This window comes from Accipiter gentilis, chromosome 28, assembly GCF_929443795.1.
Source record: "Accipiter gentilis chromosome 28, bAccGen1.1, whole genome shotgun sequence".
In the NCBI taxonomy this organism is placed as follows: Eukaryota; Metazoa; Chordata; class Aves; order Accipitriformes; family Accipitridae; genus Astur; species Astur gentilis.
In genome coordinates this window covers 20,874,113-20,898,582 of record NC_064907.1, presented here as the reverse complement: position 1 = coordinate 20,898,582, position 24,470 = coordinate 20,874,113, and the positions used below count along the sequence as shown (strand labels likewise).

Sequence of the window (24,470 nt, the reverse complement as noted above, 5' to 3'; positions counted from 1 at the left end):
TTCACATTCACAGATGTCGGTGTGCACTAAAAACTGTTCTGGGCAACCAGATTAAGGCTTTAGCTGAATCTGCTGTTGCCTACTGCTTCCAATTGCTAATGTAGTCATTTCAATCAGCATTAGGCTTTGCTGAGCCAGCAGCTTTGGAACAGCTCCATCTGCTCTCCAGGACCCTTGGCTGGCTTTGGGGCAGAGCTGGGGAGCTGGGATTACCCTCCCTAGTGCAGCAATCCAGAGTGCCCTGGGTGCGGTAGGAAAACGTGCTTCTCCAGAAGGTCAGGATTTGCTTTTTGAACCTCACGTGCAGCCTTTACTAAATGTGTAAAGACCCCAGACTTCTAATTGCTTTGTTTCAGGGTCCAAATATCCAGTTGCTTTTGTTGTGCAATGTAACAGGAGCAGCGTCTGAATATGGCTTGTGGGCTGGTACTGATACTCCAGAATTGTCAGGTGTGCTTTGTGGACTGAAAATATTTTGAAACAGAGGGGCAGGTACCACTGTTGGTGCAGAGCGGGTCCGTGGAGATGTTGAGATGAGAACAGTGCTGGATGAATGTCTTGCTCTGGAAGTACTCTTAAAATTGCCTTTTTTCCTCCTCCAATATTCTAGATTAAACCCAAAGCCTGAGCCAAGATCTCTTTTAACCTACATCTCTTCCCTTGTTTGACTTAATTGGCTTGTGTGTGCCCCAGTGTTGCACTCTGAGGAATAACTGATTGAATTCAGGATCTTCCTTTACATCTCTGAAGGCAACAACTATGCATGTTCTTTCCTGCTGTGCTGCGTCACGCCAGTCCTCACCCATCTCACGTTCCTGACGCTGCTGGCCCCTGCGCCGATGGCAGCCCTGCATCCCAGATGTTGTCACGTACTGCTCGGCAGCAGCTGAAGTGTGTCAACTAAAGCTAGGTCGGGCCAGGAGAGTGGCTGCTGACGCAAAAACATGAATCGGCCTCTATTAGGGGATAAGAATGTAGATTTGTTTGGTTTGGAGGAAAGGGGAGAGGAAGTGAAAGGGAAGTTTAGATGGAAAAAAAGAAGATGCTTTCAAGTGGGACTGATAAGATGCAGAAAATTGGGAAGCCTGGGTTGACTAAGAAGGACACGTAAATGTAGGGGACAGGAGAAAAACATGCTGACATTTCTGAAGGTAAGGCAATTAATTTATTTTTTGACAGAAGCAAAGTTCTCAGCCAGCACAGTGTATAAATAAGAACAGTCCCTGCCCTAGTGCTCGCAGGGCTGTGAGGGATGGCCACAGGGATGTCTTCCTCTCTACAGGGATTGTTTTATATCTAATCTAGAAAAAAGGAGACACATCTGGGAAAGAAAAAAAGGTATGTTGACTGCTGGAAAAATGCAGATGCAGATGACTTCATTCTTTGGGTTGACATACTGCAGTCTAAGCATGGTTTTCCTCCACAGTATAAGTCTCTAGATGTTCAAATGTCTATTAATTGTCTAGCTGTAGTGTAGCTAATAGCCAGGTTTCAATTTTCTCTTGCAAAATAGCATGCATTTACATTTATTGTAAGAGATAGGAAAACATTACTGCGAATATCTTGTTTCTCTGAGCCTCGTCCATACCATAGCAGTTGTGCTCCTCTAGTATAGATATGATTGTAATCAGTGCAGTCAGCTCTTCCATTTGTTAAAGCATTACATAAGAATGAAGCTTTCCTCCTAAGTGGGGCTGGTGTTTTGGTGTTTCTGTGCTGATACATTCCAACAGCATCTTTTTAATTTTCCTCCCACTCCTGCCACACTGTGGACCTGCATGCATGATTTGCATGGCTGGCTTGGCTCCTTTGCTGCCTTGCCTGAACAACCTGGCTCTGTGTAGCTGTATCCTTCCCTTGACCCTGGGTGCCAGATGCTGCTGCCAAACCCCACAGTTAATGGCTCTGCTCCTCAGTTCCCCTTCTGTAAAATCATGGGTGTTGTGGGTTTGGGGAGAACTGACTGAGACTGACTCACTAGAGTGGCGAGGGTAATAGGAAAATGCCTGTGAAGAAGTTTCTGGTTCTAGAGCAGGGCTTGAATGACAAATAAGGCACAGGCTGAACACTGATGAATGAGGATAATACTGAATAGCTATTTCCTTTATTGAGCATCATCCATTCTGGGCACTCGGCAAGGCAGCTGACTCAGGGAAAAAAAAAAAGTCAGCATTTGTATAGCTTGATGTGGAATTATTATGCACAGAAGCTCTGGTGAAAGAACAGGCACCCAGATTTTAGGTTTTTCTCTAGTGTGAGTGCTTGAATTCATGTATCATCAATAATGTTCTTCTATTGCTGTTATATGGTATATTTATATGCTTGTGTACTTAATACCATAAAATTGCTGGAAAGGTCTTTAGAAGTGTGATTCTAGAGTTCTCTGGTCTGAGCTACCAGCAGTCCCAAAGAAATTCCCCCCCAATGTATTATTTGGAAAAGCAAAGGTTCATTTTAAGTAAATATCTTGATTTTACCTTTTTTTTTTTTTTACTGTCTTGAGTGAACAAAGCTAATGGAAGTTCCCAAGCATCATCACATCAGAGGAGACTTCCCTTATGTAGACAAGCTGTTTGAAACATCTAGGTGAATAAACTGGGGGGAACAAACAAAGTAGTGGTGGAGACAGTCTTGGGTAGCTGCAGATATTACCTACAAGCCCTGGAAACTGATGCTAGATCCACAATGGCTCTTTCTCTGCTCTTCATTTGCAATGGCTCATTGGTAATAGCATATTGTGCTGCCCAAGGCAGAAGGGGACCTGTTCCTCTTCTCTCCAGGAGGCTCCTTACCACTGTTGGTGGTGCAAATGCCACCAGCTGAGACAGATGGCCACCAGTGGCTCCTGGCTCAAAGATGCTGTGTGTAACATTTTCTAACACTTCCCACAGCCAGATTCCCTTCAGAAGGGAAGTCAGGCAGCAGAGTTGTAGCAAGTGGTGACATTCAAGTGTAGAGCTAAGGAGTCAACCTGCTGCCCATGTCCTGGCTGAGGGACCTCAGTGGGCTTCCAGGAGAGGCTTCACACTCAGACATGGCTCAAAGCAATGCAGTGGTCTCTGCCAGCTTGGGCACTGGATAAGGCTGGGGACAGTGAGGGTTTGTCGCAAGCATCGCATCCAGTGCTGCATCTCCAAGGTCATGGCTAATGCCCCTGTTGGGATATTGTGTAGAAGGATGCAGGCCTGAAAGGGATCTCCATCAAATGGCAAAATTAGGAGGGATGGAGATGAACTTAGCAGTGGAAAGGAGCAATAGGAAAAGCCAGAATTATCTGAAGTGTTGTGCAAATGGCTCTCACAAACCCTTGAAAGAAAAGGCAGAAATTGTGCTTCTGTAGGTTGCTTGAAGTGATGGAGTGGTGAGGTGTTTCATCAGCCTGGAGACTGAGTGTGAGCTTTGAGTCTAAGTGAAGCCACAGCCCTGAAGGGCTTATCACCCTATCCTGGTCTCTCAGTTCTTTTCTGTTTAGGGCTTGTGCAGCCAGCAGTGTTGTGATTCTTACAGGCTCGTGATTTTGCATCTGTCCATACAGAGACACTTGTAAAGAGACATCATTCCCTCTACAGGGAACTGGCTGCAGGCACTGCAGTCTGATCCTGGGAAAGGGGGTGTAAGTACTCCAGGCAGCAACTTTACTTGTGCTATATATGGTTTTTGGCATCACTGTTGATCCTTCTCTCTGAGATTGTCCATGTGCTTATGCTGATGGAGGTTCATGGGATGGGGAGAAGAGCAATGCCCATCACTGGTCCTGTGGTGATGTAGCAAGAGGAAACTTGAGTTTCTAACTCCTTGTTCATTTTTTCCCAGCAGTGATTTGTATTTCCTCTTACTCTTTTGATAACCTCATCCCTGAGGCCTGGCTGGATGTTGTACTGTTTGACTGTCTGCAGTGCGTGGTGGTTGTAAGGAGGCTGGGCTGGCCAGCAGGCTACTGATCTTAGTCCTGAAAATATTTTAGTAGAAGTTGTGTGAAACATCTGGGGAGTTGGGGGAGAGAGAATGTAATGACTCAGTTGGAGCACGCTGGCTATGACCCCTGTGCTATAAATATAGCCATAAAACATGCTTTTTTTGAACAAACAGCACAATCTGCACCAGCATCGCCAGTGCTTTTCTGGTACCCATTGTGCAGGAACACGTAGACCAGCTTCTGTGGTTGTGGTTTGCTTTCTGTCAATTGCAATTAGCCAAATTCAGCAAGGTTTGCCACTGAGGGGCTCAGTGCTATACTGCTACGCTTACAGCAATATGGATTTTGCTTGGCATAAAAGATGACGTAAAAACCCTACAGGGCAGGAAGAAATGACTCGGCACAACAGTTCTGTCCCTTCTAATCAGATTTGTGCTATGCTCCACTTATGCTGTGGTCTAAACGAGCTTCTCCATGCTCTCTCCATACTCCTCCCCCTCAAGCCCTGTCCTTAAAAGTCCCAAGCGTCAGCCCATTCATACAACTGCCCTTCACATCTTCTGCCTCTCCTTAAGCTTTCTCCTGGCCCTTCCACTGGGGTGTCTGTCCTGCTCTTCCCAGCAAGATCTCTGCCTGCCAAGCACTTCTGGGACTCATTGGCTGATCCTGCCTTTCCACTTGGCACTCTCCTCATTGCTGTAGTCTGGAGCTGCAGCTCATCAGGTTAGTGGGTAAGTGCAAATTGCCTGGCCCTTGGATTTCTCTGGCCTCCCAAGCGCTAGCAGAGGCCTTCAGTTTGCCTCTTCCAGCTCAGGGAAGTCAGCAATCCTGCTTTTGTTTTCTGCCTTCTCCACCTGGTGAAAAGAGGTGTTCTTTGCCTTTTTCCTAGAGCTCTGCGTTCAGCCCAGCTATGCTTTCATGCTGCAAGGCAACTGGCATGTTCTGTGCTCCTTGTGTGAAATGTGGATGTGCAAGTTCACAGGGTTTCCTTGCTCCTTCCTTGATACACAAATCAGCTTGAGGTTTTAGAAATGCTGGATTTAACTAAAAATAGTCCAGACAATTCAGTGGGCCATGACAGATTCCTCCTTCCCAGGAGAACTGGCTTTGTTCTAAGATGGAGCCAAGGGTCAAGGAAAAAAAAAATATTGGGAAAAAAGCTTAATTGTGGATTAAAAATTATTGTTTACAGATGATTTATTTGACTGTTTTGCTTCTCCAGGCTCAGGCAGACTTTGGGTTGTGCTGGTTAGGTACTTGCTACCTTGAGGCCTTTCCTTCTGTGCTTTCACCTGTGTCTAGGAAGGTGTTAAGAAACTTCTTTTAATTAGATGCAAGGCAATTATTAGGAGGTCTTTTTTGTGGCCTGCATGGATAAAGCTTACTAATGATAAGAATCGGGAAGTGAACATTTCCTTCCTCTACACTGTACTTCTGTTGGATATTGAGCCATGATGCTGTCCTCCATTTCTGGAGCAGCGAAAAGGCTGCACTTGGAGCTTGCCTCTCTGACAGCAAGAGATGTGTGAGATTCATATAGAGCTTTCCTACTTCTGCTGCAATTACAGTAAGGAACAAAATTGCAATGAATCTTCTTTGAGAGGATTCTTTCTGCTCCTGTGAAATAGCAGTTTCGGCACTGAAAGTCTTTAAGTTCTGTGAAGGAATCACCATTTCAGCCTGGGCTGTTCAAACAGAGAAAAAAAATCCACTAGTCACCACTAATTAATTTTATTTTGAAATATTTACTTGGACTGAAGTAGTAGCTGCTCTTAAGTCTTTAAAGGATTAGCTGCCTGTTAGTCTTCCGTGCCTGCAACCATTTATTTAAGCTGTTGCTGTAAATCATGCTGTTAACCTGTCGTGCAAGGTTTTAACCTTTCTTTCCTTGTCAGTAGGAAATGCGTGGTACATATGGTCTTGCTGATGTGGTAGTGGGAAGTTAATACATCTGCAGTTGGGTATTCTGGGTTCTTTCCCCAGCCTCTTGAAGGAGGGGAAAGACAGACAATTAATATAGTAATAATTGTCTACTTCAGGATATTGCAAAGCCTATTGAGGGGCTGTAAAAAGCGTAGGGAACATGAGTGTTTGCAAATGCATCCTACCCCCTGCCTCTGTGCTTTTCCATGTGTTGTTACTAGGGCAAATAATTCCTCTCGCTCCTGCTGAACTGTCAGATAGGATGCAGCATTTCCATTGCGCTCCATCCTGATGTTTGCTTGCATTTGTCATACCACGTTGCATCATGTTTAACGCAAGTGGTCAAACCAATCGACCAAAACCCAGCTGCCAGGGGAGGGTTTGCTCACGCAAGAGCATTAGTTTCTGAGCTAAAAGCTGTGTTTAGCAAAGGAAATGTCTGGCAGATCTAGAAAGAATCCTTGAAGAAAGCTGAGAACTCACCTCAGCAAGGATTATTTCTTGCTCTTACACATGTTGTGTATTTAGTGCAAAAGGAAAAGATCTCTTAAAGCTACATCTCCTTAAAGCTACAAATACTAATTAGCATCACCATATAATTTTTTAGCAGTTGTTCTCATTAATATGTCATGAGAAAAAGTCTACCAGCTCCTATAATACTCATTTTTCTTGTCTCTGAACACTAACAGTTCATGTCACAGCATGACTTCACTGCTATTTTGGGTGGTTCTTTTCCAGACAAATGTCTTATTTTCTCTGTATTTGATACTGCAGGTCAAGTGAATCCTCTCTGCCTTTTATTGCATGAGAACAGAGGCAGGACTGTAACATGGCCAGTTCAAATGTATGCCTAAAAATAGGCCAGTGGGTGGTCTCCAACTTCACATAAAAAAAATGTATTTGTAAAAATTTCTTTTTGTTGGGTGACCGCATTTCAAATTGGTAAGATGACACTTCAAAGTTCAACTTACAAACGGCTCGTGTTTTAATCCTCCCCACGAAACAAAGAGACTATCTTTGACTTGCATCTGCAGTCGGCTGAGACAGTGAATGCATGAAGCTGGCAGCCTGCTGCACTCTTGGGAGTTTATCATCCCTTTAGCAGGGTCAGCGCACTAGGATGCTGTCCTGGTCCGATGCTTCCCACCCTGTCAATGGGGCATGGGCCCAGGTCTCAGGAGAGAGTTAAGGGCAGGCTGACATCCCTTCTTCCATCTCTGCTGTAGGTAGGGAAAATTATTTAATGGTGGCAAGGTGGGCCAGAGCCTGCAAGAACACTTCAGTGACACTGTATTGGACTCTTTGGCACTGATGATGAGTAGTGGAGAGGTGGCACTTTAGGCAGGGAAGGAGTTAACAAAATAAAGGGCAATTTGTAGGGGAGAAGTTGGAGTCCATTGTTCCAGGCACTGCTGTGCATTTCCTTTTTATCCTTTTATCTCAAGAGTCTTGGCTCTCATTATAAAAGGGGCTGCTAGTCCTTTCTCTTCCTATTTTTATTTAGACAGTGAGCCCTTCAAGGCATGGACTGTACCTTAACCTGTGTGCAGCGGCACAGTGGGAAAGCTCTGTGGGTAGAGAACTATAAATAGAGAGCCTGTCCAGCCCTGTGGCATCCATGCTTGCTATAATTGCCTGGTTTGCACTCCTGTGACAAGTGTTAGTTCAGCTGTCAGGGAAAGAAGGAACTGAAAAGTATTGCCACAGACAGTTTCCAGCTCTCAAGTTGCCTGTTGAGCTTCAGTTTGGGCCCAGTTCTCCCTCCTGTCTCAGCGAGTTCTTTTTTCTAGCCGTATGTGAATGATGATTCCCGGCATCTACCCAGTGTGATTTGGACAGTTCAATTTCAGAAGCAGCTTTGTTAGAGGGCTTGTTGTGGTGCTGCCTGTTTGGATCTTTAACTCATGCTTCAGCACCATGCTCATTTATTTTGTCTTTTGCCACTTGCTAGAGGAGGTTGATTCTACAGCAATTGCTTTGCTATCATTCCCGACATCACTGTGTGGTTTCATTAATATATGCTCACAGGAGGAATTAAATGAGTCATGAGGAGATGGCGGATAAAAGGAATGACAACATCCAAGACCATCCTTCCTCTCTGGACAGATTGTGGATGTTCTTTCAGAATGGCTTGCAAGTGGGTTCAAGCAATGAAAGGTTAAACCGGGGATTTTCTCTATCACTTCTCTGCTGAGATGAGTAAGCAACCACAAGGGTGCTGCTGCCTGTTCCTTGCAAAGGAAAGGATTTTCATTTGAACTTGCAGTGGAGGTGGCTTAAGAAAACCTGTCTTACTCTGTGCTACAAAATTCTTCTAATGGACTTGAAAATGATTTTGTGCGCCATGTCCACACCCTTTTGGAAGGGGAAATAAGTTGCTCTGGTCCTGCCTATACACATCTGTTAACAGAAGCTGCCATTTATTGCTGCAGCTTTAAACAACAGCTGCTCATGAACTTGATGCAAGGTGGCAAAACCCACCTTGTCTCAGGCTTGGAGACCATCTCTCCAAATGACATAGGCTTCATCTGATGGGTAGCTGCAAGCAAAAAGCCAGTGTGAATGTGCACTGGTAAAGCAAAAATGTCAGGAGCTGTCAGCCATGGGCTCTTGCAGTGCCTTTTCTGCTGCCACAACATCTCGGAGTCAGGAGATGTGGCTCCAGCAATTCAGCAGTATTGGCAACTAAAACCTGGCAGAAAAAGAGAAGAGGGAGGATGAATGCATGCCTTTTTCCTGGCCTCCTCCTGTTCCCACCCTTCCCAACATGTAAGGACTCTCCCTTGGCTAATTTCAGGGGCTATGCTTTTGAAAAGAGGACTGGGAATGAACTCTGCAAGGTGACTAAGCCCATCTCCTCCTTGCTCCTGACTCAGCAAGTTAAATCTCATCTATTTGGTACAGCCCCCGAGGTACCAGACATAACAGCATCAAGAAAATTAGCTTCTCATCCAAAGCATGAGCTGTCCAGTTGAGTTAGTGTTACTGTAAGTGTTCATTACTCTTCCTTCCTTTGGATGAATACCGGGTGGTCAATGAGCAAGCCTATAGTGAGAAGCACAGGAACCTCTTCTGGGTTGTTTGTACTGTGCTGGCTGCCAGAATCTGGTCTCCATTTACAAAATATTTTGCATATACAAAGGTGAAGGAAGGTCTTCTCTCTCTAAAAGCTACCAGAGGTAAAACTATCAAGATACAAACAGCAGGGATCCAACAATTCTGCAACTATGCAGATTTTTTTTCTCCTGCTCTCTTATTGATTTATTACATGAATTCAGGCAACTGTAACTTTGCAACCCCTGCTATTTATTTTTCTATATAGCAAGCACAGCAGTACATCTGCCTCTTGGATCGCTGACTGAAGCCTCAGTAATTTGAGTACTTGGACCAAAGTAGTCTGAGATCCTTGAACCAAAAGCCCTATTTGCTATTAAGAGCACTTTGCATTAATTACATTTAATAGAATTCTTCCTGGGTCTTCCTACCTCCATTTTGCAGGACTGAGGATTTAGCTCAGATGACAGACCAGGAACGAAGTTGCTCAGTTTTAGAAATGGTTCTTAGAGTTAACAAAAAAATTACTTTCTGTTTCCATGTAACATTGTGGGGGGAAACGGCAATCAACTCCTGATTGTCCCCAAGATAAATTATAAATTTATGTAGGTCAAGGAACCTGAGGTGGTGTTTTCCACTAGGTGGTGGTAGACAGCATTTTTTAAAAAGGGTTATTCACTCTTGCTCTCTTTACTGTATAGAACAATAACCCAAGGGTCTACCAAGTTCAGTATTCTTTGCCTCTTACAGTTACTACATATTCCAGAGGAAGAAGCAGAAACATCACTCCTGGTGAGCTGTTAACTTTTTTTGCCTTTTCTGGGGGAGTTTTCTTTCACCTCCTAGGAAGCTGTTGAAATACAAAGAGTTTAATTTTTATTTTGTGTAATCCAGTAAAAGATATTCCTCTTACTAATATACGTGTGTGCTGGGTTGTTCTTAACTCCTGGACTCCATCTGTGGGTTTCACATAAAATATTGTTAATCTGATGTAAGGCAGCCTGGTTTTTTATTTCCTTGTTTTATGTTGTAAAAGAAAAAACAAAAAAAAAAAAAAAAAACAAACCAACACAACAACAAAAAAAAACACACCAAGGAAACAAGATCAGGAATTGGAAATGAGCTATGGATCCCAGGCCCAAAACAATACAATCATCCCTGGATATAACAGGATGTGAAGTTTTGATCTGGTCTTTTGGAGATCCTGTACTCAGATCAATGACTCATGTTGAGGCAACACTTTGGTTTAAAATGGAAATTTTGAGTAAACAGAAGAGATGCCAGCCAAAAACATTTCAGTGTTTAAATTTATGCCAGTAAAAACGTACATGCTGCATCTCAAGAAAACCCTGACCTTCTGTAGTCCTGTCCTTACCACTTTATTTGTACAGAGCCATGAAGAAACAAACAAAATAAAGCTGGTGTGCTTGGGGAACATACTCATTAAAGGTTGCCTCAGATTATGGCAATAGTACTGTGTTCTCTGGCTGCAGAGAAGGACACACGGCCCAGGCTAAAGGCTCAGCTGTCCCACAACACCATCTCTTCATGGAGACTTTTAGCTCCACATGGGCACAGCCTTACCACAACATCAAGTCCGTACTTGCATGCTGCTGTGGAGATGTTGTGGTGATTCAGGCTGGCAAATATCACAAAGCACTATTTGCTGATGCACTCTGTAGTTGTTACTACTGTGATTACATTAATACTATAATATTTGTCCTGCATCATGAAAGCAAGCATAATGACTGATGAGTACAAAGAACAGAGGGAGGAACTGGGACTCCAGGACTGTAGTCTTAGCTAAAGAAAGTCAGTGTTACAGAAATTTAGGCCGGTTGGGGCAATTACAGGAGGAATTCAGGCTATATATTTTTGATGGAGAGGTATTTTACACTGGTTGAATGGGGAGGACTGGCATAAGCCTTCTATTGTGACTCATTGCCTAGATCCAGCAACATCTTAACCTCTTCAGGTAAATCTCTGAGTAAGCTTTGAGGAACTCAGATGATCTCCTAGATTAGGTGTAGCATAGAAAAGAAAATACTAAAAGGAATGTGTTGTCTTTAGAACTTCACAGGTCTGCACACTAGGTGATTAATGACTGCTAATTTCTCTTCATAGCGTCGCTATGAAGGACAGCACACGCACATCCTGTGTCTCTGATTCTTCCAACTTCTTTTATGGTCCAGTGAATCATTCAGGCAGAAAGTGATTGAATGTTTTTATAGATACCTAATGGTTCTTCACTACATTTTAGTAACAGAAATGATATATGCCAATAATGCCAGTAAAATTATTTTTACTTCTACAGCAGGACAGTGTGACAGCATAAAATGGGCTTCAGCTCCCTGAGTGAGTGAAATGCAGGGTTATTTTCTGAAACTTCACAGCACAGAAGGCCACCTAGAAGGTAATTTATCTATTTAAGAGGAACAAAGGCCTGAAAAATGCTTTGCTGGGTTTGAGCCTGTGGTTCCAGGGGGTCTACCTATGTCAAATTCAATTCTCAGAGCGCTAAATCCACCTTTATCATCTTTCCCCTGCTTGTCCTTGGGATTACCACAATCCCAAGGTCTTTTTATCTGTTAAATTTCAATCTGACTGATGTATGCGTCTGGACTTCCCACCTGCAGATCTCTTGCCATATTACCTGTATTTCACTCTGCCGTCTTCCACTGGGGGAGGGCAGGTTAGGAAATTATACCACTTAAAAAAAAATAATATAGAGCTGTGTCTTTGCCAATGATTCCTGAACACAGGAAGTCTTTGTAGGGAGGCTGCATCACTGAATACATATGATCCATCTTCCTGTACAAACTCCTGTCAACAGTGGAACTGCTGCAGTCTCAATCAATCTTGCATTACTAAAATGTCTCTTACATCACGGCTCCATGCTCCTCTACCCTAACAAACAAAGGCTATTAACATTTAAAAGCTGCCCTAACTCTATACGTTTGGGATAAGGCCAGGTATTGAATAATGCTAAGGGATCAATATTCATAATCTAGAGCAGCAGAATAGGTATGTTGTGACTTATCCATGTCCTATATAGTTCTCCATATGGTTCATTTGAAAGCCTTTTAGAAGCTTAACGAGGAGAGTATTGCAGTGAATGTGGAAAAAATTATGCATGAGGGTAAGAAGCACAAATGCTCCAGAGGCCTCATAGGGTCTATGGTCTTAAACTAAGCTCCTGGGTTTTAACGGGATCTGACGAAACCTTCTTTATTGGGGCAGCGGGATGGAAGGGCTCGGACAGCTGGCGAACAAGTACCGGGTAAACATTCCCGGTAGCCAAACTCTGCACAAACAGCAACTATTAAGGCAAAGACCTGAAAGATCAACAAAGAATTGCAGGTCTGGGTAAAATGATGCAATGGATTACGATTAGTGTCACTGGTCTGGGGAGCACAGGCTTTCCTATCGACTTACATCTATGAGGCACCTTAATCAAATAACGAAGGGGGCTGGTGAGGGAGAAGGCTCAGCATCAGTCAATATTATCTCAAGGACACCTACTGTAAATTAGCAGGCTGATGTTTGTAGCACGGTTTCGTTGTGGGGAGAAAAGGCAGAAATTACTGGAGGAGGTTCCGAGGGCTCAGCCCCGGCTTCCCAGAAAAACATTGAGCAGCAAAAGGTTCCGTGAGCTGGCTGGCTCTGGGCGCGTCCAAGACTGCACATACTGGAAATGGCAGAAGCCAAATTAAAGCGAGTTAAGGTTATCAAAACCCATTAGGCATTTCAGGCTTTGCTGACATAGGTGGTGCCCATCTTTGGTACCGTGTATCGAAGTGGCAGATATCTGTGCTCTGTTTGAGAACACCCAGCTCCATGCGCTGGTGGAGGATCATGTCAGATTTGCTCTGTCCCACCAGCCCGAGAATCTCAGGAAAGTGAGATTTTTTTAGCAAGAGGGACGTGCGTGTGGTGGAGGTGTCATCTTTTGCGGGGCTCAACTTCCTTAGCCTTTCTCTCTTTTTTTTTTTTTTTTTGCCCACTCTTCTATTATAAAACCTGGATTTCTCCTAAAAGAAATAAATAATAAAATAACCAAAGCTTGGAAAGGGCCAGGGCTGAGGGCAGCCTGTGGTGACACCAGGCAAGCGCCATTTTCCTGGAGGCTAGGGAAGGACACCCCTACCCCCAGGCGAGGGGCCGAGCCCCGCTGAGGGGCCGGGAGCTCTCCTCGTCCCCCCGGCCCGGCCCGGCGCTTGGGCCACCCACGGCCCCGGGAGCCGCCATGGCGGCCGGGGCCTGAGGGGAGAAGGGCGGGCGGGTTAGCGGCGGCCGCCATCTTGTCGGGGGCGGAGCGGGGCCCGGCCCGCCCCGTGCTCTGCCTGGCGGGGCGGCCCCGGCCCCGCCACACTCGCCGCTGCCGACCGAGCGGAGCGGAGCCGAGCCGCAGCCCCCAGCGCCATTGCCGCCTTCAGCCCGCTATGGCAGGTGAGCCCGTCCTCCTCCTCCTCCTCCTCCTCCTCCTCCTCCTCCCGCGGGCAAGGCGCGGCCTCTCGCCCGCCCTGCCGGAGAAGCCTCGCCGGCGCCGGCGCCTCCCCCGCCGCGCTCTCCCCTCAGCCCGCCGCGGTCATTGCTCTCGCCTCCCGCCTGCTGTCACCTCCATCCCGGCCCCCCGCCGGCGCCTGATGAGCCGCCCTCCATCCCCAGACAGCCGGGGCTCGCCCCTTCCTCCTTCCCGGGGAGGTGGGTCGGGGCTCCCCGGCAGCCTCCACCATGTTGCCCGGCCGCCTTTCACCTTGGCGGCGCGGCTCCTGCCCCTCCTGCGCCGTCCGTACCTCTCCCCCCCCCTCTCCCTTTTCTTTTCCGTATTGAAACCCTTCCACGTTCTCCGTGCCGGCGGTTTTTTTGGCTCGGCATCGCCTCCAGCCCGTTCTGGGCGGAGGGGAAGGGGGCACCTACCCGGGGCACGGCCTGGGCGGCTGCGGGAGGGGGAGATGCCTGAGGTGGGCACCTGCGGCCGGATCACCTGCCCTGCGAGGCAGAGACGGGCATGGGGATTTATCCGTGGGTGGGGGGTGGTATTGTCTCTGTTCCATGGGGACCACCTCTATTTTTTAGGGTTTTTTTCTTTACTCTGCAACAAAATGGGTGGCAGAGCCGTAAGCTTGCAAATGGGATGGAGAAACGCAGGTTAATTCTCCCCTGGTCCTGAAGGGGTGGCTTCGCTTTCTTGTCTGATCCCGTTCTCGTGATACGCTTTGAGGTTGTGGGTTGGTTTTTTTTTTTCCTCCTTTTTATTTATTTGCTTGCTTTTTTGTTGGATTTTTTTTTTTCAGTGCAGATCGAGACAGTAAATATTTCTGTTTTCTGTTTTTGGCTTGCGAGCCCCGTTCGGTATCATGCGTGGTTTTCTTTTGTTTTAAGGTACGTTTTGGGTAGAAATAAGTGATGTAGGTAGCGCAGAAAATGCCCGAACAAAGCTTGTTGAAAGCCTTCGATTAGGTTTCTTTACTTAACGGATAACGACTAGCTACTTATACCGTGCATTTCTGTTGTTAGTGGGTTTTGCCTTTTTTCATAAAAGATGGGAATGCAGGCAGAGGCTTGTACAGTTTCATTCCCGTCCTTTCATTTTGGAGCCGTCATTGTAATTTTGTAGACTGGGAAGATAAACACTTAACGCAGTTTGGGGTCTCATGCAGTGCGTCCTTTAACCTGGCCAGGTAAGTGCAGGCAGGGGCTGACCCCGAAAGCGAGCTGCAGGCAGAGCCAGTAGAAGATTCTGGCAGGAAAGGGAAATCCCCAGATACATTTAAGACAAGGTAAAGACCTTGCATGTTAATTTTTCCATCTTATCATTTGCTCTATGCAGCTGACTCTCTTGGTGTGAGTTCAGTGCCAGGTGAATGGTGGGCTCCCTGTTGCTGTTGAACTTGACCAGCTGAAATAAAAATACCAAATGCTCCGTTTTCACAGGGAGCTGAGTATGTCTGTGTATCCTCGCTGCAGCGCAGTGTTGCCATACTTGAGCAAGCTTTAAATTACCCAGTTTAAGCTTTAAAAAAAAAAAAAAAAAAAAAAAGGCAAAAAGCTGTTTTGGGTAGTGGTTTTACTGGCAGCTGGAGTTTGATGCAGGCTGTAAAACCTGGCGGAGAAGCAGAACAAATACTGGAGCGATTAGCTACTGATGTGCTGCGCACTGCCAGAGCTAGACTTAATGCTGCGCACCTTGATCTGCCTAGTGATTTCACTATAGATAAAGGATTATTGCAACAAGTAGCTCAGGTTAGTAAACTGGAAAATAATCCTTGTGATATGTAGAGCAATTGGATTAGTAGTTGATGAGCTCTTGTAACCCTGCTCCTAGCTTCGAGTCATGATCCAGATAGCTTGAAACTAGAGCAGCGTTAACATGGAGATGCACTGAAACAAATTCAACCTTGCGCTAGCAATGAGGTTAAACAAGCCCTGAGATTTTTATCATGGATTTAAACAAGCCTTTGGCTCTAGTGAAGATGCAAATAGGAATTGAAAATGTCTTGTCAGAGCCCTTGGGGATAAGGGAAGGAGTTAAAGACTGCGATTCTCAAGGGTGGGTTGTGCTCCTGCTGTTCCCTTAACAGGCTGAGTTTGTATGGTTTAAAATCCACCCTAATCTGTCACTTGTCCGTAAACCCTGCCCTTAGCTAGGTTTAGATTCAGTGAACCGCTTTCTCAAGGCACCTGGCTTTCACATTGAGTAGATGTAAGGAGCGGGATGGAAATAAGGTTCTCTGAGTACAGGCCTCTTGCTCATTCTGCATCTTCAGTACAGAAACAAATCTGAAGGAAGAAAAAGCTTTTCAAATAGTGGGATAATTTGGGCTGCAGGTCGATGAATGTTTCCTTTGGTGACAGCACCAATTTAAGCAGCCCCCATCCATCACTGGCTGCGCACTCCCAGCCTTGCAGTGACCTCTCGGTGGTGCTGCTACCCTTGTATGGATGGCTGCTCAGTCAGTGAGGTCAGGGAGCTTTTTTGGGTTACCCCACAAAAGCCTTGCTTTTATATTGAAGCCAGATCTGTTTGGAGAATTTTTACCTGCTCCTTCCCCTCCCTGAGCCATGGGTAGAACTGTGTGTGCATCCGTAAAGCTGTATGGAGTGGTGTATGCGTATGGGTTTTTTTTTAAAGACTGCTAATAGGAGAATTTCTGTCTTTTGTAGTTGAAGCTAACCTCGAGTTGAATTCCAGTGGAGAAATAAAAGGTCGTGTCTTTGTTGGTATTAGTTGGTTGGAGACTCTTTTCTTCAGGGGGAGCTTGAGATAATGGCGGTGTTTGAGGATTTTTATTTTTTTTCCCCCTAACAGAAAACTTTTATGACCGTGGATTTTTCCCGCATTTGTTTAGAAGACTCTGTAGGAGATGCTGCATTTGTATGCAGTTACTATTTCAAAGGTTTTTGAATTAAACCAAGTTGTTTTCTTTCTTTGATTCTGTCACTACGTTTCTTTTTTTTTTCTTCTTGGTATAGCCAAATCTGTCAACTTCCTCACTGTAATGGACTTTCTTATTGTGCTATGAAGTGGCTTTGTTATGCTGTTTAGGTGGATTGGAGACGGTTGGAAAATAAATGGGTGAAACTTCACCCATTTTAGTATGGATTCCTCCAGAAGTGGCTGTTAAGCTGCTCTAATGACCTAATCTGCACTGCAGCAGTTAACCTCTTCTGATCCTAGTGTTTACAGGGGGAAGTCAACTGGCATGCCCTCGGGAGCTATTCCAGTTCATAGCAGATTACAAACCAGCGTCCCATGCAAGGTGATTTTTGGAAGATCTTGTTCTGCTGTAGCTGTTCCTGTCAGTGTCTTTGTGTGAACCATGTAATAAGAAAAAAAAAAAAAAAAAAAAGGGAAGAAAACTCAAGCCCGAAAAGACTCTGTGGGACCATTTCTTCAATAGATTTATTTTACTTTTGGACACTTCTTTATGCATTTTTCCTTACAAGAGAAAATGCAGATGGCTTCGCAGAACAGTTTTTCCTCCATTGAAGATGATGTTTCATGTATTGCTTGAAAAATTTATTGTATCAAGTGTTCTTATTTATGAAGCCTTAGTGGTCATCATGAAATGGTCTGACAGCAGTTACAGTGTGTTTTATTTTACTTAAAAGCTGTAGGAAGAAAATAATGATAGTCAGGATGAGTAAAAAGAGATGCATCTTGATGTAGTGTAAGGCAGGAATAAAATAAATCATTTAAAATGAAAGCTATTTGCCATGTTCTCTAGCCATTCCCAGGGGTGAAGTGCATTAAGACATTGTGCTAACTTCATGGTACTGCACATAACACTTCTGTCAGTACTGGGGAGCATATTTTCTTTATGGCTAAATATTTCTAGTTGTTATGAGCCATCTTATGACAATGTTTATTTGAAGGCAGAAAAGAAATCTGATGATATTTGGCCATTTTCATGTTATGGGAAGGAAACGTCTGCTATTTGAATGTTCTTCCGTTAGAGATGAATCTAAATGTGGATTTCTTGCCATGGTAATTTGGCCATGAAAGGAGTAGAACTACCTCCCCGGGAAAGGGAATTGGGGTGTTGAAACATCGCTGGCACTTGTTCTCCCTCCTACTTGTTCTCTTTCCCCAACTAGGCTTCTAGTTAAGAGGTCTCCTGCTCTAGTTTTATTCCTTGCACTCAACATTAACCTTGGCCAATTCTGTTGCCAAACATAGCAATAAAAATGTGTATGGCATCAGAAATACAGTGTGCCTAGTGATGCACTATGCGTCTGCCATGGTTTTCTAATCCAGTGTGCTCTCAGAGGTTTCATGACTTATTTTTTGGTACTGAATGTTGTCATCAGTCTAGTAAATAGTGAATCATCATTCACCTTGGGCCTGCAGAGAGCCGTGACTCTTTTCTTGGCTGTGCCGTGGCCCCAGAGTAGAGTTGGGCTGATTGGGGTTTGAAAACTCTGGGTTGGTTTCGGGAAGGACAAATTGGTGGCCGAGGTTCCTGCCAGGCTGTTGTGAGGAAGTCCCAAAGCACACATTTTGGTTGTTTCCAGCCTATGCAGCGGGAACGTATTGAAATACTCTTTGTTCCTACCTATCCAACAACTCCATTTTGTCATTTGCAGAGGAATGGCTGGGCTTGAGGTAATTGTAAAACTACTTTTTAACGGGTTTATAATTAGAAATTCAGTGATCTAAATCTCCTTGTGTCTCAGTTCTCAGGCCAGAAGATGAAAGTGCTGGTTATGGAGGGCCGGGGGGAATGCAGTTACCATCCAAGTGTCTGGTCTTACTTTTTTTTAAAACTGCTTCAGGAGAGAATAAACTTTGTCCTATTCAGGCAAAAGGGAATTTCCAGAATTTCTTCTCACCACATTCAGGCAGCCAGATTATTTTATTCTTCCCAAAAAACCTTTGTCACTAAGCACATAATAAAATTGATGTGCATTGGTAAGAGTGTGTCATGTGCACCTTAGAATGATGGTATAGCTAGATTTTAGCTTACATATTATGGGGACCAATAAATCTTTCTCCTCTGAATGAGTGATGTTTTGATCTTGTACTTGCGTCAGCAAAATGCCTGAGAAAACAAGCTCTGTCTGATAGTTGTATTTTTAGGAGCAGATGGGAGCACATTAGTCCAGTTGTAATTGTGTTTGAGGAGCTGTTTGAGCAGCAATGGTACCTGTGAGTATTTTTGAACTTTCAGGTTCTGTGTGGTATGAAAGCAATAACTGAACTTTATGCGTGTTTGGATTTAACCAGGATTTGCTTGTTATCTCCTTCGTGATAAAAGGGATTGTTTTCATTCTGTACCTGTTTCCTTTACACTTGCTTTAGATTAAAATTGCTTGAAGTATGGGCTCAAATTAGTATAAATGGTGAAGGAGAGATTGACTCACCATTATTTTGTTTTTGACTGTTTTGAAATGTAGTGACTCACTGAACAGATTTCAAACGGCTGCGTGTCCCCCAAATTTGTTGTCTGAATTTATTTTTAAATCGAACTATTGCAGTGCTTGTGTCATTGAACAGTTGGCTGAAGCATTTTGAGAATGCATGGTAGACAGCAGCGCTGGAATAGCAGGAAAGTAAGTAAAAAGCGACTTCAGGGGGGTTTTATGCACTTAGATTCCTGAGCATTAACCTCGTGTGTGGATGCTTTGAGTAGTTTGGACTCTAAATGTAGCAACGCATTTTAATTGTATTTAGTCTTATTTTGCATGGCCATGAAATTGCAGCCTAGGGCAATAAGGCCTATTTTAGTGGTATGCTGGCTATTGGTACGCTTGTAAGATTGTAAAAGTTGGGAGAATAAAGTGCGGTTCGGAAGCTTTAATAGGAAGGTACCTTAAACACTCCATCTGCTAAGTGTGCTCTTAGCTGTGTTTATATGATGAGGCGGTTAATGTGCTGTTAGTGAATTTATCCCAGTCTTTCAGTGCTGTGCATGTCGTTGTTGACCCGATGTTAGCAATGAGAAAGAAATGCTGGAAATCTTTGACTGCTGGGGTCTGCCCTTAAGCACATCTTTACAGAGCACGCTTTCTTTTCTAGCTCAGAAGTAGCGATCCTGAGGGTTTCTTCTTTTTCTGTCCTTGTTCCTTTTATCACTTACCTGTATTGTCTTGTATTTAATCATATAGCTCAGTGTTCCGGTTTTGTTGTGCTTTTAGAAAAAAGTGTGTATATGTTCTTACACTATTCAAGTTCATATAGAATATCTCAAAACCAGGCATGTGACTCCCTGTCACGACTTTCACTTTTTATTCAGAAGCTTGGAATGGAAATAAAATGCTGCACTGCAAAGTTAGCAACTTCTTTCTTATTTTGTGGGCTGAATAAAACGAAAGCATCCTAGAGCTAGTAGTGCTTAATGGACTGTTCTGTGATAAGGTTTGAATTTCCATGGAGTCTTTGAATCCTAACGGCAGGAAAATAAATTCGTAAACTCTACAATTTTTGCTGTGTTTATTACTTGCCCTTTGTGTGGGGAATCCTGTATTCAGACCCTTACCATACCTGAGCAAAGAAAACACATCCTTGTTTTTGAAGATGATGTACTCTAAAGCACCAGCAGCTTAACAAATGGCAGCTTTTTTTTTTCCTTTTTTCATTTTTTTTAATACAAAATGAATTGTTTGTGAAAGTTGAGCTAGATATTCCTGATGCAAGAAGCATTTGCTTGGTTGTATTTTAACAGATTGGATTTTTTGATAAAAGCTTAGAATACAGTTTCCTGATGAGCATTTCATTGTATGAAGGGCAAACCAAAGAAATAATTGGGATTCAGACTGACCAGAAAGAAATTGGAGCTCCAGGTCTCTATTCTGTAGGATCAGACTGCAAGACATAATTGTGATATTCTCATACTGTTCTGTGTCCTTTTGTATATGGGAACAATGACAGTTACAGTCGTTAGCTGATATTGGAAATATGTATTTTCATGGGTACCATTTAATTTTGTGTGCAGAATTTTGGGAGATTATGCTGAGCATAATAGTTATTATCAATAAAATTTTATAGGGCTCTGTTCTGGTTTATTCAGACTGTTAGACACTTGTTGGTTACCTCTAGCTTATTTCAACTTACTAGTAGATGCTTTTAAAACTCAAACAAAAAAATTATGTGTAAGACGGGGTGGCTTTTTTAGTACCCAAGTGTTGTGGTTTTGTTGTAGTAAGATAGTGTATCTATTTATTTGCTTTAGCCAGAAACTGAAAATTGAATGGGAACAGCTCAATTTGTGTTGTATTAATTTCAGAACATAGAAAACAGAAAATCTGGCTTGGTATAAATAATAATCTTTAGTGTTGACTGGCCCTCTGGCTTGAATTTTCCTGGATTGCTAGTCGCGTACAGAGGTCTATTAAACTGAGTTGGCTCTTACAGGTTGGGCTTTCAAACAGGCTGACGTTTTCATTGTCCATCTGTCTTGTTTGCAAATATCAGAAAAAGCAAAGGATGGAAGCCTGAGCTCTTTCAGAGACGATACGTGATCCTTCTCGTAAAAACATAGATCTAAAAAGCCCCTTCTGCAGAAGGGGAAGAACTGTAATCTTGAGCCCTGGGTACTTGTAAACATCCATTGCTAATGAGTCTTCCTCTTCTTTGGAAGGGATCAAAGACATTTAATGCTTTTCATGAAGATGCCTAATAAGGCACAATTGAATCAAGCAAAGCTGTCAATTAAGCCTTCTGTTAAGTTTCTTAGTATAAATGAGCCTAAACCCAAAGTGTTATCTGAGCTCTCCTCCTTGGCTATTCAGTTTTGGTAAAGATTTTATGATCAGTATTAGCCCAATTTTTAATCTCACTTAGGTGCACTGTTCCTTCCTTTCTAAACCCGCTAAATTGTAGACCACAGAACAGTGCACTGAGTGTATTAAGATCCGAGTCTAATTACTGTTTTTGTTCTGGAGGCTGTTGTGACAGATAATGTTTTGTTGAATGGCAGGTAATAGATTTATTATGGAGACGGCACAGCGTGTGGGTACCTTCAAAGGAGACTCTATCTGTATTGGTCTCTTCTCTTCTTAATTATTCAAATGAAAAATTTTGTTTGAGGGCAAAATGTATGCCTAAATGATATTACTCCAAATAGTATCAGCAAAGAATTCTCACATTTTAAGCGATGCCAATTAAGTAAGAATAATTACGATTATTTTTTTTTTTGAGTAGTGCTATGCAGACATCTGCAAAAGAGGCCTGAAGATGAAGGAATCGGTAAGGTCCAATATTGGAACCACAGTGTATTGGCGAAAAAGGGTCGTTTTACTGGCAAAAATCACAAAGAAGTATTCTACTAAATGTTGCCAAAATACTTTTTTGCAAAAGGCATGTCTTACTAAAAAGCTTTCCTTCAATAAACCATAGTTGGCATAAATATTATTATAAGTAATGTGAACTCTGTCAAAATATTACAGTTTTTTGTGCTTTTACCGAGCAACCAGTTTGGTATTAAGTGGACTGTTCCATTTCTGACACTTCAGTTGGAGAAGAATTCACTTAGCCTTCTTTAACAGTTTTGTTGCTTGTAGGGATATTTGATGCATTAATATATATTTAATGCATTCTTAATTAACTGCTTACGTATGGAGAAAAATCTTCAAAGCTATTGGACTAAATTACATCTTGCATCTCTGCGTGGTAACATGTTATGTGACGTACAGGTTACATGTTAGCTGGGTTTCAACAGGTTCTAGTTACCTCCTGTCTCTACTAATTGTCCCTGTGGAGTCAGAGGACTGAACTGGTGACATCACAATAACTTCTCAAGCCACGAGCAAGACGTACAAATGCACCTTTATAAGGAAGTAGATGATGATTGGTGTGCATGTAAACACTTTCACCTAAGCCCGTCTGAAACATGAGTACGGGAAGTTAATTAGCAAGTCTGGTTAAACACAAGCCTGTCTCTATAAACACTTCCAGGCTTGTTGTGAAATTAATAAATTAGTAATTGGTTGGCTTAACGTGTGGGAATCAAATGTAGGATTGCATACAGTTGTTTAGTGTGTGGGCAGAGAGTGAGTAGTGCTGGTTTAACTTAAAAATCATTAACGGCAACAATGACTTAATTTTTCCCTGTGGCTATGGGAAACCAAGCTATGCTTAATGACCAAAACTCATGGGACAAACAGTTGGTCAGCAGTTATCAGTAGTAATAATGGCATCTATTATTGCTAATATAATTAATAATAGCATCTATATTGCTGTATGGCACCAATAGATGATCTGCTTGTGCCTTGCCTTTTGCCAGTTCCAGTAGAAGGAAATTCTCTTGCCCTTTTGGGGGTTGGCTCCATGTAAGGACTCGAGGGCTCTAAAACTCAGCATGGTGACAACTTACTTTTGGGAAGGTATTTGAGCAGATGTGTCGGGATTGCGCTCGCAGCAGTCAGCATCTGAAGCCAGAAGATACTTGGCCTGCAGAACTGAGGGTACTGTGTAACACAGCAAAGGCTGCCTGCACAAAAGCACACGAATAATCATGCTGTCTCTCCCCCTCGGTGCTTGGAAGCCTTGAAACATTTCCTCTACAAGTGGTATAAATTTGCAGATTATTCCCAGGAAAGATTTCTTGAAATAATCTTGAAGGAGTGAAAGGTCACTGAGCAAGGAGGGCATAACTCTCCCAACTGGATAATTAAAAAGAAAATTAAAAAGTGTGCTAAGTTTGAGATTGACTTGTGGCCATGCTTTGAAGATTAAAAGGGCTTTTTTCATTTCAGATGAAGGAGGTTGGGATTGGTGGGAGGAGGAGTTGTGGCTGCTGGAGCAGTTGGGCAGTGCTGTGAAGCTGCATTTGCTGTTTGCTTACTGAACCATGAATGAGGTACCAGGATCACTGAACAGAAGTATGGCTGTCTGCTCTTTCCTCCCCTATTCTAAAACATTTAGTCTTGCAGCTAAAGTTTTCAACCTGGCTGCTCACTATTTAGTGCAGGTAGATTTCTAGGCATCTGAGCAAATGGTGTATTGAGTTCAAAACTGCATGAACGTTTTTTGTATAAACAAGTTTTGCCTTTAGAAAATGAAATTAACAGCCACTTCAACTAAAGGATAGAACTTTCCATGTTCTCTGCACAGCCTGTAGCATGATCAGTCTGCTGTTTTTTTTCTTATGGAAATTTAGCCCACACTTTTGAAACTATTTGCAGTCACAAAGGTAGATATAGATACATATAGAGAGAAAGGTAAAACATGAGTGTGCTAACTAAATAGTAACAGCAAAATAATGCCAAAGTAATACCAAAAAATTGCAAAATTGCAGCTTTAGCAGATAACACCAACAGATGTTTCAAGTCTAGACTTAGTATATAAATTTGCATATCTACTCTGTTTTGTGATCTGCGGCATTGAATAGGTCAGAGCTGTTGGGCTGATCATGGGTTTTTGCTCGTGGCTAGAACCCGTGACTGCACCTAGGATGTGCTTCTGTTGTCTGGTGTTTGAGAAATGAAGAGATTGAAGTTGTAGATGTGAAGTCTAATTGTAGAGTTCCCGTTTGTAGCTTATTAGGTGTAGGGTTATTAGATACTTGGGCTTATTAGGTCAGTTGTGTGTTGTTCCTTTGGCTGAGTTATTGCATACTTGAGTTTGGGCCGTATTCTGTGGTCTTTTAAGTGTATGTTGAAGTTAACAGCGTTTCCCGGGGCATCTGGGAATACTTGAAGGTAATGATGCTTTAAGGGTTGCGGTCAGCAACCTCACATGATGCTATGTTGACCAATAAACAGGTTTTACTTTTGTCAGTTCTCGGAAGAAAAATTATTTGAGCTATTGCTTTTAATTACAAGCATACCTGGAGGTCCAGGAAAGATGTAGGCGTCTGACTTAGTTTATGGCCGTGGTGAATACAATAGCAGGTCACAAAAAGCACATTCCTTCTCCATTAATTTTTGAAGCACTTTGATCTGTGCCTGTGGAGTGTATGGCTTGGCTTCACTACTCTTTTGTTGTTGTTTTTCCTTGAAAATTATTTCTTATTTCTTGCCCAGAAATCAGCCAAAGGTATTTTTAAAGGCACTTCCATCTTGTAATTACTTCTTCACCTAGAATAACTATCAGTCTGCTTTGATGTACGTCTCGGACCCTAGATTTTTCTTA

General features: G+C 43.2%; 1 protein-coding gene across 7 annotated transcripts in view; it reads left to right on the top strand.

The window, feature by feature from the left end:
• The first annotated feature begins 71 nt into the window (after positions 1 to 71).
• The window catches only part of SLC23A2 (solute carrier family 23 member 2), a 71,021-nt gene continuing 46,622 nt past the window's right edge, over positions 72 to 24,470 (top strand). For 2 of the 7 annotated variants that reach the window (XM_049831184.1, XM_049831180.1), the window contains exons 1-2: positions 1,168 to 9,685; positions 11,208 to 11,306. The gene's annotated coding sequence lies outside the window, so the exon portion shown is untranslated. The other 5 variants (XM_049831187.1, XM_049831183.1, XM_049831185.1 and 2 more) reach the window with 3 other exon arrangements.